This window comes from Triticum dicoccoides, chromosome 2A, assembly GCF_002162155.2.
Source record: "Triticum dicoccoides isolate Atlit2015 ecotype Zavitan chromosome 2A, WEW_v2.0, whole genome shotgun sequence".
NCBI classification, from domain to species: domain Eukaryota; kingdom Viridiplantae; phylum Streptophyta; class Magnoliopsida; order Poales; family Poaceae; genus Triticum; species Triticum dicoccoides.
Genome location: NC_041382.1, coordinates 539,155,619 through 539,172,492, shown reverse-complemented (window position 1 = coordinate 539,172,492; position 16,874 = coordinate 539,155,619). Strand labels below are relative to the sequence as shown.

The 16,874-nt window shown below is 49.4% G+C and overlaps 1 pseudogene; it reads left to right on the top strand.

Moving 5' to 3' along the window:
• The first annotated feature begins 10,710 nt into the window (after positions 1 to 10,710).
• The window catches only part of LOC119359541, a 57,152-nt pseudogene continuing 50,988 nt past the window's right edge, over positions 10,711 to 16,874 (top strand).

Here is a 16,874-nt window from a genome sequence, read left to right as displayed (position 1 = left end):
CCGCCGTCGTGCGCTGCTCCATCCGCGCCGTCGCTGCGATGTCATCCTCCACTATGTCCGTCGGCCAAACTGCCGACACCCTCGTCTCTTTCCCCGTCGCCACGATCCCCGCCGTGCTCGCCGTCCCGATGATCTCCGTCCGCCTCGGTCGCCAGAACTTCATGCTCTGGGGGGGGGGGCATCACCAACACCGTTCTTGCCGGTGCCAACCTCCACGGACACCTCGATGGCACCAAGGCGGCACCGGCCAAAACACTAGTTGTCGGCATCGGCGACGCTGCCACTACCGTCGCCAACCCGGAGTACCACCAATGGTGGGTTCAAGATCAGCGCGTCAAGGGGCTTCTTCTCACCTCCATGGATGAGGATATTGCATGCCAACTCATTGGCTGCGAGTCAGCGCATGCTGTGTGGACAGCCCCGCCATGTTCGGCGTCCAGACCCGCGCCAATGTCCGCCACATTCGGCGGCAACTTCAGTCACTGAGGAAGGATGATTTGTCCGCCGCGGAATACATGCACAAGATGAAGGCCCTTGCCTACACTATGGCCGTCGCCAGCTCCCCGATCTGCGATGATGAGCTTATCGATCACATCCTCACTGGCCTCGGCTCCGCCTACAACTCCATCACCGCCTCCTTGGGCGTGAGTAACGCACCCATGCCCTACTCCAGCTTTTACTCTTTGGTTCTGCTCTTCAAGGCGCTGCAGGCACAACAGAGTGCGGTGGAGGGGTGGTCTCCCTCCGCGAACGCCGTGACCCGCTCGGGTGCGTACAGCGCGGGCGAACACGCGCCCTACTCCAATCCATATCCCTCCCAAGAGGGGGGGGGGGCGCCCGGCTGATGGAAATGGCCAGCCAGGGCAGAGCCGCCGGGGCGGTAATGGCGGCAACACCGGCGGCCGTGACCGCAACGCTGGGTATGCCGACAATGGCCGACAAGGAGGAGGGGCAACAATGGCGGAGGCGGTGGGCGTCGCAACCGCTAGCGTCCCCGGTGCCAAGGTTGCAAGAACCGGGGCCATGAAGCCGACGACTGCCGGAAGCTCTATGATCAGGATCACAACTCCCGCTCCGCCAACTCGGCCTCCGCCAACACCGTCGATTTTCCTTGGGTGCTGGATACCGGGGCTACGGATCACTTGACTAATGATCTTGAGAGCCTCCAGGTTCACGAGCGCTATGGCGGCAAGGATCAGGTTCGGGTGGCCAATGGTGCATGTTTGTCTATTTCACACATTGGTCATTCGTGTTTACCCGGTTCATCTCTTACACTGCGTACCATCCTTCATGTTTCACACATCAGCTAGCATCTTCTCTCTATTTATCGTCTTTGTGATAATGAAGTGTTTGTTGAATTTCACCGTCGTTTTATCCTTGTTAAGGACAAAGCAACCAGGCGCGTCACCCTTCACGGTAGAAGTTACCGGAGGGGGTCTATCCGGTCCCTTTCGCTCGTGTGTCATCTTCATCATCTCGCCATGCCCACTCTGGTGTTCAAGTTTCGTCGTCGCAATGGCATCAACATCTTGGTCATCCTACAAATAATGTGGTCACTTCCATTGTTTGGAGTCATGAACTTCCGTGTTCTAGTTCAAATAATTCATCGTTAGTTTGTGATGCCTGTCAGCGTGCTAAGAGTCATCAACTACCTTATTCTACTCCGTTTCATATCACTACTGTACCTCTTGAATTAATACATTCAGATGTTTAGGGTCCCGATCTTGCTTCGTCGGGAGGGTACAAGTATTATGTTAGTTTTATTGATGACTACACGCGCTTCACTTGGATTTATTTGCTCAAACACAAGTCTGATGTTGAGCAAGTTTTCTGCAACTTTCAGGCTCATGTCAAACGCCTTCTGGATTATAAAATCAAGGCTGTTCAGTCCGATTGGGGTGGTGAATACCACAAACTCCATCGCTACTTTTAGCGCACGGGCATCTCTCACCGAGTGTCATGTCCACATACCTCTCAGCAGAACGGCATTGCTGAGCGCAAACACCGACATTTGGTCGAGACCGGTCTTGCTTTGCTTGCGCACTCCTCTCTTCCACTTCGGTTTTGGGATGATGCTTTATGGCATGTTACCTCATCAACCGTATGCCCACTCCGGTTCTCAATAAGGACACACCTCTGTTTCTTCTGTTTCACGTTCAGCCCAACTACTCCTCCCTTCGGATTTTTGGGTGTGCTTGCTGGCCTAGTCTCTGCAAGTACAATGCTCACAAGCTTGAATTTCGTTCCAAGATGTGTCTTTTCCTTGGCTATAGTCCTTTGCATAAGGGCTATAAGTATCTTGACCGTACCTCCGGTCGGATATACATCTCTCGTGATGTTGTTTTCGATGAAACTGTGTTTCCTTACTCCCAACCTGGCGTCTCGGTTGATCCTGCTTCTCTTGAACATGCACTCACTTTCCCCTCCGATGAACCGGTTTCAGATGGCCATGTGCGTAAATATGACCTGTCCTATTTGTCACCTAACTTGTCCTTTGCAGGTGATATTGTTTTGAGTTCCCCCCAGGCACATGTTGCTGCTCCGAAGCCTCCTGATGCGCCCGACGTGCATGCTCAGGACGTGCATGTCCCGCCGCCCGAGGCCGGCATGGCTGCCTCGCTAGAGGGAGCGCCCGCAGACGCGGCTGGGTTGCCACCCTTGCCATGTGCGCCGCCCAGGCCGCCACCCTCGCCTGGGCTGGTCCAGCCCACCATCGTCTCTCGGCCCGTGTCGCTTCTTGCTGAGGTTTCCTTAGCCGCGGCACCCTCAGCCGAGGCCTCGTCGCCGCCGCCTTCTCCTACCGGCGATGCAGCTCCGGCGCATGCTATGGTTACACGCCATCGTGATCATATGCGCAAGGAGAAGTCTTACACTGATGGCACGGTTCTGTATGACTCTCGCCGCCGTGCCTTCTTCGCCGCGCCAGTTTCCCATCGTGATGCTCTGGGTGAACCTGCTTGGTGTGCCGCCATGTTCGAGGAGTTTGCTACTCTCCGTCACACTAACACCTGGGTGTTGGTACCTCGGCCACCTGGTGTTAATATTGTGAGCTACAAGTGGATTTTCAAAATCAAGCATCGTCCAGATGGGTCTGTTGATAAGCACAAAGCTCATCTTGTTGCTCGCGGTTTCACTCAACAACATGGGATTGACCATGGAGATACTTTTAGCCCGGTGGTGAAGCGTGCCACGGTTTGCTTGGTTCTGTCTCTTGTTGTGTCTCGTGGTTGGAGCCTCCGACAGATTGATGTGAGCAATGCCTTTTTACATGGGTTCTTAGCTGAAGATGTGTATATGCAGTAGCCCCTTGGGTTCGACGATGCCACTTATCCCTCTCATGTCTGCAAACTTCAGCGGTCTATTTATGGTCTCAAGCAGTCGCCCCATGCATGGTATGCTCATTTGAGTCAGCGCCTTTTGCAGCTCAGTTTTGTTGCCTCCAGATCAAATGCATCTTTGTTCATCTTCTCCTAGGGTATTATACAAATATAAATGATGGTGTACGTTGATGATATTGTGATTGGTGGTTCTACCCCTGCCGTGGTGGATCGTCTTGTGCAGTCGTTGTCTGCTAGCTTTCCCATCAAAGATTAGGGTCGCCTCGAGTCCTTTCTTAGTTTGGAAGCGTCCTTTCATTCAGGGGGCATGACCTTGACGCAGAAAAAATATGCTTTGGATCTTCTTCATCGCGTCAACATGGAGAACTGCAAGGCCACTTCCACTCCGCTTGCTACATCCGAGAGTCTCTCACGTCATAGTGGTGCACTACTGGGTAGAGATGACTCCTTTCGGTATCGCAGTGTGGTTGGAGCACTTCAGTATTTGACCCTCACTCGTCCTGGTATCTCCTTCGCGGTGAACAAAGTGTGTCAGTTCCTGTCTCAGCCAACAGATGATCATTGGGAAGCAGTGAAGCATATTATGAGATATGTCAAAGGTACGCTAGACATGGGACTACGGATTCGTAAGTCCAGATTCACTGGAGCGAGTATATTCATCGATGCAGACTGGGCAGGCTGTGTTGATGATAGGCGCTCCACTGGTGGTTTTGCTATATTTGTTGGACCCAATCTTGTATCTTGGAGCTCGAAGAAGCAACCCACAATCTCGAGATCAAGCACCGAGGCAGAGTATAAGGCATTGGCCAATGGCGCAACTGAAGCCATTTGGATAGACTCAGTTCTCACAGAACTTGGAGTCCCACGGCAGCGCACTCCTATATTGTGGTGTGATAACTTAGGGGCGACTTACCTGACAACGAATCCAGTGTTCCATGCTCGGACTAAACACTTGAGATCGATTTCCATTTTGTGAGAGAACGAGTAGCTGCTTGTGAACTGGAAGTCAGGTTTATTTCTACAGATGATCAGTTAGCGGATCTATTTACTAAACCCGCTACTAGACAGATGCTAGACCGCTTTAGAACCAATCTGAATCTTGTATATAGTTCAGATTGAGGGGGCATGTAAAGTAGGGTCTAGTATATTGTCCTTGTACATGTATTTATATACGTAGGTAATTGTAACTGTGATCAGTTACATATTGAGACGTGAGGCTGGATGTCAACCACCCATGCAAAACCCTAAACCTGTGTTTTAACTCACGGAAAGCGAGGAGATGGCGCAGCCACCTCCGGTGGACGAGCCTAGCTAGCCTGGAGCCGAGGGGGATGCCGTTGAGCTCCCCGGCGGCGACGACGAACTCTTGTATCACCCGCTGCATGGCGCTCACATGGCGTTCGTCAACACCGTCGCCGAAGCACACACGCGCAACCAGGGCGAACACGGCGGCGTAGAGGTGATCGCGGACGACCACCTCTCCCAGGGCCTGGGCAGACAAGCCAGCGACAAGGCGCTGAATGGCCTCCCGCTGCAATGGCGCGAGGTCACCCAGGTGTGAAGGGTGAAGTGTCCCGACGGTGAGGTTGCATCGGAGTGCGACCAATGTCCAAACATATCCGTACTACTCATGGGTGAAGTTAGATTAAAAATTATATGGATAGATTGTCACAATAGCTTGGCAAGTGAGCAGTGAACAAATAGATGCTCCAAGACTCATTCGTTACCACAAAAGCAACGCTTTGTGAATTCTTTCCAATTTCGTTTTAAAACTTCAAATCCAAGGTGGATGCCCATGCTCTCCGGAGTTTAAAATTTCAAATCCAGGTTATATCTTGCTTGTACTCCATCCGTTCGGAAATACTTGTCTTAGAAATGGTTGTATCTAGAACTAAAACAAATATAAAAACAACCATTTTTAGGACAAGTATTTTCGAACGGAGGGAGTAAAAGATAGAGTACAACAAGACGGGCCAAAGGAGACCTGCGTGTGGAAGCCGGGCATGGCCAGTGGCCGGGGGAGTCCGCCGGAGCTGGGGAGAGCAAGGCGCGCGGGAAGCCGGGACATCGGCCACAGAGAGCAGCTTTTCTTATTATCGACTTGTACTGTTTAGTTCGAGCCATTTGGCTTTGACGATTAAGTAAATATCCAAGTAAAGTTATGGAATATGTAGCCTGTTCTTGGATGGGAAGTGTCGCTCTGAACCGAGTGGCATCTGATCCCGCCTCATCTACGGCGTGGAACACTTGGATTCGTAATACTAGTGGAGAACGCTTTTGCCTCGTGCTGGCTTTGGCTCTTGACTTACGATTGGTAGCTTAATGTCAGTAGCGGAATCCTTTGAGACGGCGACAACCTATGGTCACAGGCTCACCTCGGCGAGTATTTAACCAAAAACTACCACAATTCACGGAACCGTGACCAAAAACTACCACTTTACAAATTTGTGCCGAAAACTACCATTTTCTCACTAATCCTTGACTAAAAACTACCAAGTCTGAAAAGAGCCCGATTCAACTCGTATAAACGCGTTTCTGACTAATTGGGCCCACACATAAGCGGGCTAAAAAAGCAATCGGGTCCCTAGTTTTTTTAAATAGTATAAGCGGGCATGCAGCAGCGGCGGCCGCAAGTAGCAGCGACAGCGAGCGGCGGCATGCATCGGCGGTGGCTTAGCTCGGGTTGCGTCCGTGAGCTAACTAGCTCTGGCTAGCTGCGGTACGCACGGGAGCTAGCTAGCTTTGGCTGTGTCCGTCCGTGGTGCGTGGAAGCTAGCTAGCTCCGCCCGCCCAAGGAGCAGCAGCGGAGGCAACAGTCGTCGCCCGCCCGAGAGCACCAGCAGCAAGGAGCAAAGCGCGGCCATCGGAGGAGCGGACACCAGCAGCGGCTGGCCTCGGCCGGCGCTAGAGCGCGGGCCTCGAGGCGCTGCTCGACGACGGCGGCCATGTCCACCACGGAGAGCGCCATGAACGAGCTCGGATGCGTGCTATGGCCGCCGCCAAACCCGGCCGGCGTAAAGGGACTGGATTGCTTTTTTTTCAAAATTAACAGGGATTCGATTGCTTTTTTGCGAAACTTACGGGGACTAGATTGCCTTTTTTAGGGAGATATAGGAGGAGCAAGAAGATAGACACTGATGTGTGGGCCAACTCTGTCATAATCGAGTTTAAATGAGTTGAATCGGACTCTTTTTAGACTTGGTAGTTTTTAGTCAAAGATTAGTGAGAAAATGGTAGTTTTCGGCACAAATTTGTAAAGTGGTAGTTTTTCGTCACGGTTCCGTGAATTGTGGTAGTTTTTGGTTAAATACTCCACTGCGGTCGATCCGTAGTTGATCTGATCAAGGAGCCATACACTTTTCCCCTTTTTTGCATCATTCACAGCTAGTCTGAAGCTGTGCCGCACTATGGACTGTCCACTGCCCACCTACGGAACTCCATTTTTTTTCCGGAAATGTTAACGCCCATACGTGTGGGCGTTTGCATCTCGCCCACACGCGTGGATCCGCGTCCGTTCGTGAGCGCACGAATCTTGGCATGTTTCTAGTGCCACGTAGGACTGGCCTGGTGTGTGGGTGTTCAGCCGGTCGCCCACACGGCCGTTTCACCACACAGGAGGGGCTGGTGTGTGGGCGTTCAGTAGTTCGCCCACACGCCACTTTGCACGCACACACAAGGGCTAGTGTGTGCGCATTTGGCATTTTGCCCACACGCCCTTCTCCTCTCCCACACCCAAGCTGCTAGTTGCCATGTATTTTTGCACTGCACATGGCAACTGCCTCTAGTGTGCTTTTATAAGCAGGTGGCAACTCTCTTTTTTTACCCGAGTTTGCCATGTGTTTTGCAGAGTACACGGCAACTGCCTAGTGTGCACGTAAGCAGATGGGAACTCTCTTTTACCAAGTTGCCATATGTTTTTGCATGGTACATGGCAACTGCCCTAACGTGCATGTACATGGCAACTGCCCTAACGTGCATGTACATGGCAACTGCCCTAACGTGCACGTAAGAGATGGCAACTCTTCCTTTTTACATGGCAACTGCCCTAGCATGCTTGTGAGCACATGTCAACTCTCTCAACTGCCTAGTGTTAGTATGTGGCAACTCCTAAAGTTATGAAATCATGGCAACTACATTAGATCAGACCATACATGGCAACTGCAGTTGAGCAACCATGGCAACTGCAGTTGTCTGACATGGCAACCGTAGTTCAGCGACATGGCAACTGCAATTAAACGAACATGGACGAGGGTCTGGACCATGACAACTGCGGGCGCGCGGTGACCATCACGCGTGGTGTGCGGGACCAGGAGGTACGAGGCCTGACATACGGGCGTGTGGGCATTATCAACTTCGCCCACACGCACGCGTCTGAGAGGGATCGGGAGGGGAAAAAAAGAGGCGTGTGGGCGCTAATTGTTTTGCCCACACGTAGGTGTGTGGGCTGTTCCTCTTATACACCACACAAAATGTGTGGGCGGATTCCCTAACGCCCACACGTGTGGCACTTATCGGCGTCCTTTTTTTTGAAGGGAGACCAGCAACATTGGTCTTTTTCATTATGATATGTAGGGAGCAATATGTACATTGATCAAGGCGGTCATAAGAAGGAAAAAGAAGAGGAAACTAAAAAGAAGAAAAAGAGGAAGAAACATCACATGCGAAAAATCTCTCAGCCTGGGTCGCCGAAGGACAACAGCAAGCAGATCGCGCCCCCAGTCTCCACATATCCAAGTCTCCTCGTATCTCCCTTAATGAGGTTTCCACCGTGGATACTTTGTTGTTGAAGATTCTGTTGTTTCGCTCGAGCCATATCCTCCATGACACTAGAATCATCATCGATTTGATGCCCTTCTTTTGTTCTGCCGTCGTCTTGGAGACAATTGATATCCACGTCTCTTTGAAGTTTTCTGGCTTTTACCAACCAATGGGATCAAGTGAACTGCATCCTGCCCAAGCAGCAACCTTTTGACAGATCGTCCTAGCATGCGGACATTCCCAAAGAATGTGCAGCGAGGTCTCTAAGTTTTGCAGGCATAGTGGATAGAAATAGTTGTTTGGCCAGCCGCGATGTTGTAGGCGATCAGCACACCACAACCTATCCAACATGAGCAGCCAGATGAAAAACTTGCGGCGAGGGGGGGGGGGGGCAAGCCCGCCAGAACATGTTTGGGAAAGGAGAGTCCACCCTGCCATTAAACTACAGCTTGTAAGCGGCCGCAACGGAGTAGGCTCCTGATGCGGTTGTTTGCCAGGTGATCGAATCCGCGACACCGGCGGTGAGGCTTGCCTCTGCATTCCGGACTAGGCTCCAGAGACAGCAGAACTGCTCTAGGAAATCATCAGAGAAAGGTGGTCTTCTGATGTCCTGGATCCATCTGTGTCCATGCAGCACCTCCCTAACAGATCGGGTCTTTGCTCTTGTTTGTCGATACAGCCGGGGCAATTTCTCGCAGAGGGAGTGTCCCCATCCATGTTGATTCCCAGACCAAAGCAGTTTCGCCGTTGTCAATCCTGACAATTGTGGCAGCAGCAAAAGGGGTCGGTCCCGCTCGTAGCAGGGAATGGCCGAGCCGATCCAAGGCCTGGTTGGTTCAGCCCAGGACAGCCAGAGCCAATGGAGACGGAGCGCTCTGGCAAATTTTTGGAGATCATGGATCCCAAGACCACCCAGCTCCACCGAGGAGCACACTTCGCGCCAGCTGACCTTGCTCTTGCCACCAGTAAGGTTTTCTTCTTGCGCCCAAAGGAACTTCTGTAGATTTTATCTATGTCCTTCAGGAAGCCGACGCTTGTATGGATTATGGTGAGTGCAAATATAGGCATAGCCGTAAGCACCGAACGCAGGAGTGCGCGTCTGCCGGCGACGTTCATCAGTCTACCTTTCCAGCTGACTAACTTTGCCCTAATTTTATCGAAGACGAATTGCAGGTGCAGCTTTCTGAGCCTACCTAAGGTTATTGGAAGGCCAAGGTATGTGATCGGGAAGGCAACACGTGCCCCAGCAAAGTCCACTAGGACTTGGTCTAGATCGATCTCCTGGCATTGGATGGGAGCAACAATTGACTTTTGGGGGTTCATCCGCAGCCCTGTGGCCTCGCCAAAGTGATGCATGATATCCAGGAGGCAGGAGATATCCTCTCCGTTGGGGTTGGAGAAGAGAATGGTGGCGTCGGCATACAGACTGAGTCTCAATGGCATCTCTACTAGGAAGGGGTGTTAGGAGTCCAGAGCTTTGTGCTGCCTCGAGAACACGATACAGCGTGTCGATCGCCAAGATGAATAAGAACGGGGACAGAGGGTCCCCCTGCCGTAGGCCACACATGTGTTGTATCATTGGGCATGGGATTCCATTGAGGAGGACAACAGAGGAGGACGAGGCCAAGAGCACGGAGATCCAGTTGCGCCACGTGAGCGAGAAACCTAGATTTTGCAGCAGCTCCAGTAGGTATTCCCACGAGATTGAGTCGAACGCCTTGGCAATGTCCAGCTTAAACAGCAGCATCTGCTTCTTTTTTCTGTGGAAACTGGTGCGGCATTCCTGATGAATAGGTAGTTGTCATGGATGCATCTATTTTTTAGGAAGGCACTCTGGGCAGGAGATATGATGCTGGCCATTCTAGGTGCAAGTCTGATGGACAGGATCTTGGCAATGAGCTTTGCGAAGGAATGCACCAAGCTGATTGGCCTGAACTGTCTGATTTTGAAGGCCTCGGCAATCTTAGATAGGAGCACTACATTTGTAGAGTTCTGGATCCCTAAGTTTGACCAGTTCATGTGGTAGAACTGATTTAGGGCACCGATGATATCCTGCTTGATAGTATCCCAGCAGCTTTGGTAGAAAATCCCCGAAAAGCCATCTAGACTCGGGGCGATCCGTCGGTGTTTACTTGATTGCTTGCCAGACCTCCTCTTTAGAGAATGGAAGATCCATTCCCTCGTTGTCGATCTGCGGCAAGTTGATCGCATCCTAGTTGATTGTGCAAGTGCGCGTGAGCTTCATACCCATGATGCTATGGAAATGGTCGTTGATCACCTCCTCTTTCTTCTTGTGATCAGTCACTCTGCAGTTCCCTTTCTTAAGCAATAAGATGAAAAAATTTCACCGTCTTGCGTTGATCTTGGCATGGAAGAAAGTTGTGCTGGCGTCGCCCGCCCTAAGCCAATTGATGCGGGAGCTCTGCTTCTTTCGCACCTGCTCGATCTCATCTAAACCTAACAACCGTAGCTTGAGCTTTTTACGCAGCTCCCACCCTATTTTCCTAAGCGGTGTCAAGGCGTAGGATAAGCTCTTGAGTCATGTGGAACTGCAGCTTTGCATCACTAAACAATCCTTTACTTCATTAATTTTCTTGATTCGCTTTCAGCTTGTATGGCAGCCACGAAGGAGATGGCGACCGGAGAAGAGGAGATTCACGGCGTTCTAATCATCGGGGGTGGAATCTGTGGCCTTGCAATTGCACTTCCTCTTCACATGTATGATCCTTTTATGCAATGAGTTCAATCAGGGATAGTGTTGGAGTATTTCAGTAGCTTAGCCGAAAATGTCAAATGCAGAAAAGGTATAGACAGCCTTGTTCTCGAGAAGGCCGAGAGCTTGAGGGCAACGGGGGCAGGAATCAGCATAAAAGTCAATGGGTGGACTGCGCTTGAGCAGCTGAAGGTTGGTGAGGAGCTGCGGGAATTTGTCGTAAATCTTACTTTGTATGTCTGAGCCTGATTGCTGTTGCTTCTTGCTCTTGCTGTGAACTTTTAACTACCAATCGCCAATTATGATAGACAATGGCCATGTTTGACAGGCATAGTGTTATCGAGCAGAAATTATGTTTCTAAGATATTGCTTGTTCCGTTGTTTTCATGTTGACAACTCTGGTTTCACTACTGTAGAATGGATAAGAAGACCATTCATGATGATAGGGTGATCAATAAGGTATCATTCAGGTGAGTACGGACATGACAACACTAATTTTACTAGCCAGCACCCGCGGAGCTACATGTAGTTCAGGAGGGGCTACTGTCGTGGATCTAAGACTGACAGTAGAATGGGGGTAGGTATGAGGAGGCAAGATCCTAGCTATGGCGAAGTTGTACACGCGAGTTTTATGAGTTCAGGCCCTTTGCGGAGGAAGTAACAGCCTACGTCTTGGTGCCCGGAGGCGGTCGACTGGATTATGTATGCGTGTGTTTATAGGGGGTGCGAACCCTTGTGCCAGTGGAGGGGGTGGCTTATATAGAGTGCGCCTAGACCCCAGCCAGCTCACGTTATAAGGGTTTTAAGGTACATCAAGAGGGGGGCTTTACTGGTAACGCTAGCAATTAATTGACATAAATGCCTATTAAGTCTATGAAGAAAACGTCCGACCGTTGTCGTGCAGAGTGACTTTAGATCTTCTATTGGTCGAGTGATAATTATCGTGGTCGAGTGACTTTGAGTCTTCCGAGTGGAATGTCTCATAGTCGAGTGGACGATGCTATCCTTTTGGTGCTTCTGGTTTTAGGATGATGTCCTAGGGGAGGGTGTCTAGGTCAGGCCTATGACCCTACCCTAGGTACATAGCTTCATCATTAGCCCCCAAATGGTTCAGGGTTTGAGTGGAGAAGGAGTTGAGAACACCTCTGATTCAATTTTCGTGCTTCGGAAGGGCCTGATTGGGACCAAATGAGCAATCATGATGACTGCAACTTCTTTTTTCAGTCGCCTTGATCCATTCATGGTTTTATCGAGTGAACTTTTACTACTAAGCTCCGAGTGCTGACATGGGAAAAATCTTCCGTCTGATAGGTTGCTCTGCCGCTCGCGGATCTTGTGGGATTCGAATTTTGGGAAGTGCGCGAGGTGGAGGAGGCCGCAGTAATTGGGTTGGATTAGGCAGGGCAGAAGATGGACCAGTCAAAGAAGGAGTTCTTGCCTGAGTTGTAAGGTATGAAGTTAAGACTTAAAGCTCGACCACGGCAGAAGAAAGAGGAAGGACGAAGGTCGTCCCCTATGCTTTTGTCATAGGCTCTATACGGTATGCCATGCTGAGTACCGCACCTGATGTGTGCCTTGCCACATATCTGGCAAGAGGGTACAAAGGTAATTTAGGAGTAGATCACCAGATAGCGGTCTAAATTATCCTTAGAGGAATAAGGATATGTTTCTCGGTTATGGAGGTGATAAAGAGTTCGACGTAAAGAGTTACGTCGATGCAAGCTTAACACCTATCCAGATAGCTCTGAGTAGAGATACCGGATATGTATAATGGAGAAACAATTTAGAATAGCTCCAAGTAGAACAGTTATTTGAAATGGCTCCAAATATAGCGTAGTAGCTGCATCTACAAGCTGAAATAGAGATTTGCGAAGTACATACGGATCTGAAAGACTCAGACCCGTTGACTATAACATCTCTCACAAGCATAACATGTTCAAACCCAGAACTCATCGAGTGTTAATCACATGGTAATGTGAACTAGATTATTGACTCTAGTAAACACTTTGGGTGTTAGTCACATGGGGATGTGACCTTGAGTGTTAATCACATATCGATGTGAACTGGATTATTGACTCTAGTGCAAGTGGGAGACTGTTGGAAATATGCCCTAGAGGCAATAATAAATTAGTTATTATTATATTTCCTTGTTCATGATAATCGTTTATTATCCATGCTAGAATTGTATTGATAGGAAACTCAGATACATGTGTGGATACATAGACAACACCATGTCCCTAGTAAGCCTCTAGTTGACTAGCTCGTTGATCAATAGATGGTTACGCTTTCCTGACCATGGACATTGGATGTCATTGATAACGGGATCACATCATTAGGAGAATGATGTGATGGACAAAGACCCAATCCTAAGCCTAGCACAAGATCATGTAGTTCGTATGCTAAAGCTTTTCTAATGTCAAGTATCATTTCCTTAGACCATGAGATTGTGCAACTCCTGGATACCGTAGGAGTGCTTTGGGTGTGCGAAACGTCACAACATAACTGGGTGGCTATAAAGGTACACTACAGGTATCTCCGAAAGTGTCTGTTGGGTTGGCACGAATCGAGACTGGGATTTGTCACTCCGTGTAAACGGAGAGGTATCTCTGGGCCCACTCGGTAGGACATCATCATAATGTGCATAATGTGATCAAGGAGTTGATCACGGGATGATGTGTTACGGAACGAGTAAAGAGACTTGCCGGTAACGAGATTGAACAAGGTATCGGGATACCGACGATCGAATCTCGGGCAAGTATCGTACCGCTAGACAAAGGGAATTGTATACGGGATTGATTAAGTCCTTGACATTGTGGTTCATCCGATGAGATCATCGTGGAACATGTGGGAGCCAACATGGGTATCCAGATCCCGCTGTTGGTTATTGACCGGAGAGTCATCTCGATCATGTCTGCATGTCTCCCGAACCCGTAGGGTCTACACACTTAAGGTTCGGTGACGCTAGGGTTATAGAGATATTAGTATGTGGTAACCCGAAAGTTGTTCGGAGTCCCGGATGAGATCCCGGACGTCACGAGGAGTTCCGGAATGGTCCGGAGGTAAAGAATTATATATAGGAAGTGCTATTTCGGCTATCGGGACAAGTTTCGGGGTCACCGGTATTGTACCGGGACCACCGGAAGGGTCCCGGGGGTCCACCGGGTGGGGCCACCTGCCCCGGGGGGCCACATGGGCTGTAGGGGGTGCGCCTTGGCCTGTATGGGCCAAGGGCACCAGCCCCAAGAGGCCCATGCGCCAAGAGATAAGGGAAAGGAAGAGTCCTAAAGGGGGAAGGCACCTCCGAGGTGCCTTGGGGAGGATGGACTCCTCCCTGGCCGCACCCTTCCTTGGAGGAAGGGCCAAGGCTGCGCCCCCCTCTCCTTTGGCCCTATATATAGTGGGGGGAAGGGAGGGCAGCAACACCTAAGCCCTGGCGCCTCCCTCTCCCTCCCATGACACATCTCCCTCCTCCCGCAGCGCTTGGCGAAGCCCTGTTGGAATCCCGCTACTTCCACCACCACGCCGTCGTGCTGCTGGATCTCCATCAACCTCTCCTCCCCCCTTGCAGGATCAAGAAGGAGGAGACGTCGCTGCTCCGTACGTGTGTTCAACGCGGAGGTGCATCCGTTTGGCGCTAGGATCATCGGTGATTTGGATCACGACGAGTACGACTCCATCAACCCCGTTCTCTTGAACGCTTCCGCGCGCGATCTTCAAGGGTATGTAGATCCACTCCTCCCTCGTTGCTAGATGACTCCATAGATTGATCTTGGTGACATGTAGGAAAATTTTGAATTATTGCTACGTTCCCCAACAGTGGCATCATGAGCTAGGTCTATGCGTAGTTTCTATGCACGAGTAGAACACAAAGTAGTTGTGGGCGTTGATATTGTTCAATATGCTTACCGTTACTAGTCCAATCTTGATTCGGTGGCATTGTGGGATGAAGCAGCCCGGACCGACCTTACACGTACTCTTAAGTGAGACTGGTTCCACCGACTGACATGCACAAGTTGCATAAGGTGGCTAGCGGGTGTCTGTCTCTCCCACTTTAGTCGGATCGGATTCGATGAAAAGGGTCCTTATGAAGGGTAAATAGCAATTGGCATATCACGTTGTGGTTTTTGCGTAGGTAAGAAACGTTCTTACTAGAAACCCATAGCAGCCACGTAAAACATGCAGACAACAATTAGAGGACGTCTAACTTGTTTTTGCAGGGTATGCTATGTGATGTGATATGGCCAAAAGGATGTGATGAATGATATATGTGATGTATGAGATTGATCATGTTCTTGTAATAGGAATCACGACTTGCATATCGATGAGTATGACAACCGGCAGGAGCCATAGGAGTTGTCTTAATTTATTTATGACCTGCGTGTCAACATAAACGTCATGTAATTACTTTACTTTATTGCTAACCGTTAGCTGTAGTAGTAGAAGTAATAGTTAACGAGACAACTTCATGAAGACACGATGATAGAGATCATGATGATGGAGATCATGGTGTCATGCCGGTGACGATGATGATCATGGAGCCCCGAAGATGGAGATCAAGAGGAGCAAAGTGATGATGGCCATATCATGTCACTATTTGATTGCATGTGATGTTTATCATGTTTATGCATCTTGTTTACTTAGAATGACGGTAGTAAATAAGATGATCCCTCATAATAATTTCAAGAAAGTGTTCCCCCTAACTGTGCATCGTTGCGACAGTTCGTTGTTTCAAAGCACCACGTGATGATCGGGTGTTAGATTCTAACGTTCACATACAACGGGTGTAAGACAGATTTACACACGCGAAACACTTAGGTTGACTTGATGAGCCTAGCATGTACAGACATGGCCTCGGAACACAAGAGACCGAAAGGTCGAGCATGAGTCGTATGGTAGATACGATCAACATGAAGATGTTCACCGATGATGACTAGTCCGTCTCACGTGATGATCGGACACGGCCTAGTTGACTCGGATCATGTAATCACTTAGATGACTAGAGGGATGTCTATCTGAGTGGGAGTTCATAAGATGAACTTGTTTATCCTAAACATAGTCAAAAGGTCTTCGCAAATTATGTCGTAGCTCGCACTTCAGTTCTACTGCTTAGATATGTTCCTAGAGAAAAATTAGTTGAAAGTTGATAGTAGCAATTATGCAGACAGTAAAAGGCTTATGTCCTTAATGCACCGCTCAGTGTGCTGAACCTCGAACGTCGTCTGTGGATGTTGCGAACATCTGACATACACATTTTGATAACTACGTGATAGTTCAGTTAAACGGTTTAGAGTAGAGGCACCGAAGACGTGTTAAAACGTCGCGAAACATATGAGATGTTTCGAGGGCTGAAATTGGGATTTCAGGCTCGTGCCCACGTCAAGAGGTATAAGACCTCCGACGATTTTCTTAGCCTGCAGACTAAGGGAGAAAAGCTCAATTGTTGAGCTTGTGCTTAGATTGTCTGAGTACAACAATCGCTTGAATCAAGTGGGAGTTGATCTTCCAGATGAATAGTGATGGTTCTCCGAAGTCATTACCACCAAGCTGCTTGAGCTTCGTGATGAACTATAATATATCAGGGACATATATGATGATCCTTGAGATATTCGCGATGTTTGACACCACGAAAGTAGAAATCAAGAAAGAGTATCAATTGTTGATGGTTAGTGAAACCACTAGTTTCAAGAAGGGCAAGGGCAAGAAGGGATACTTCATGAAAAGGCAAATCAGCTGCTGCTCTAATGAAGAAACCCAAAGTTGAACCCAAACCCGAGACTAAGTGCTTCTGTAATAAGGGGAACAGCCACTGGAGCAGAATTACCCTAGATACTTGGTAGATGAGAAGGCTGGCAAGGTTGGTAGAAGTATATTGGATATACATTGTGTTAATGTGTACTTTACTAGTACTCCTAGTAGCACCAGGGTATTAGATACCGGTTCGGTTACTAAGTGTTAGTAACTCGAAATAAAAGCTACGGAATAAACAGAGACTAGCTAAAAGGTGAGATGACGATATGTGTTGGAAGTATTTCCAAGGTTGATCAAATATCGTACGCTCCCTCTAC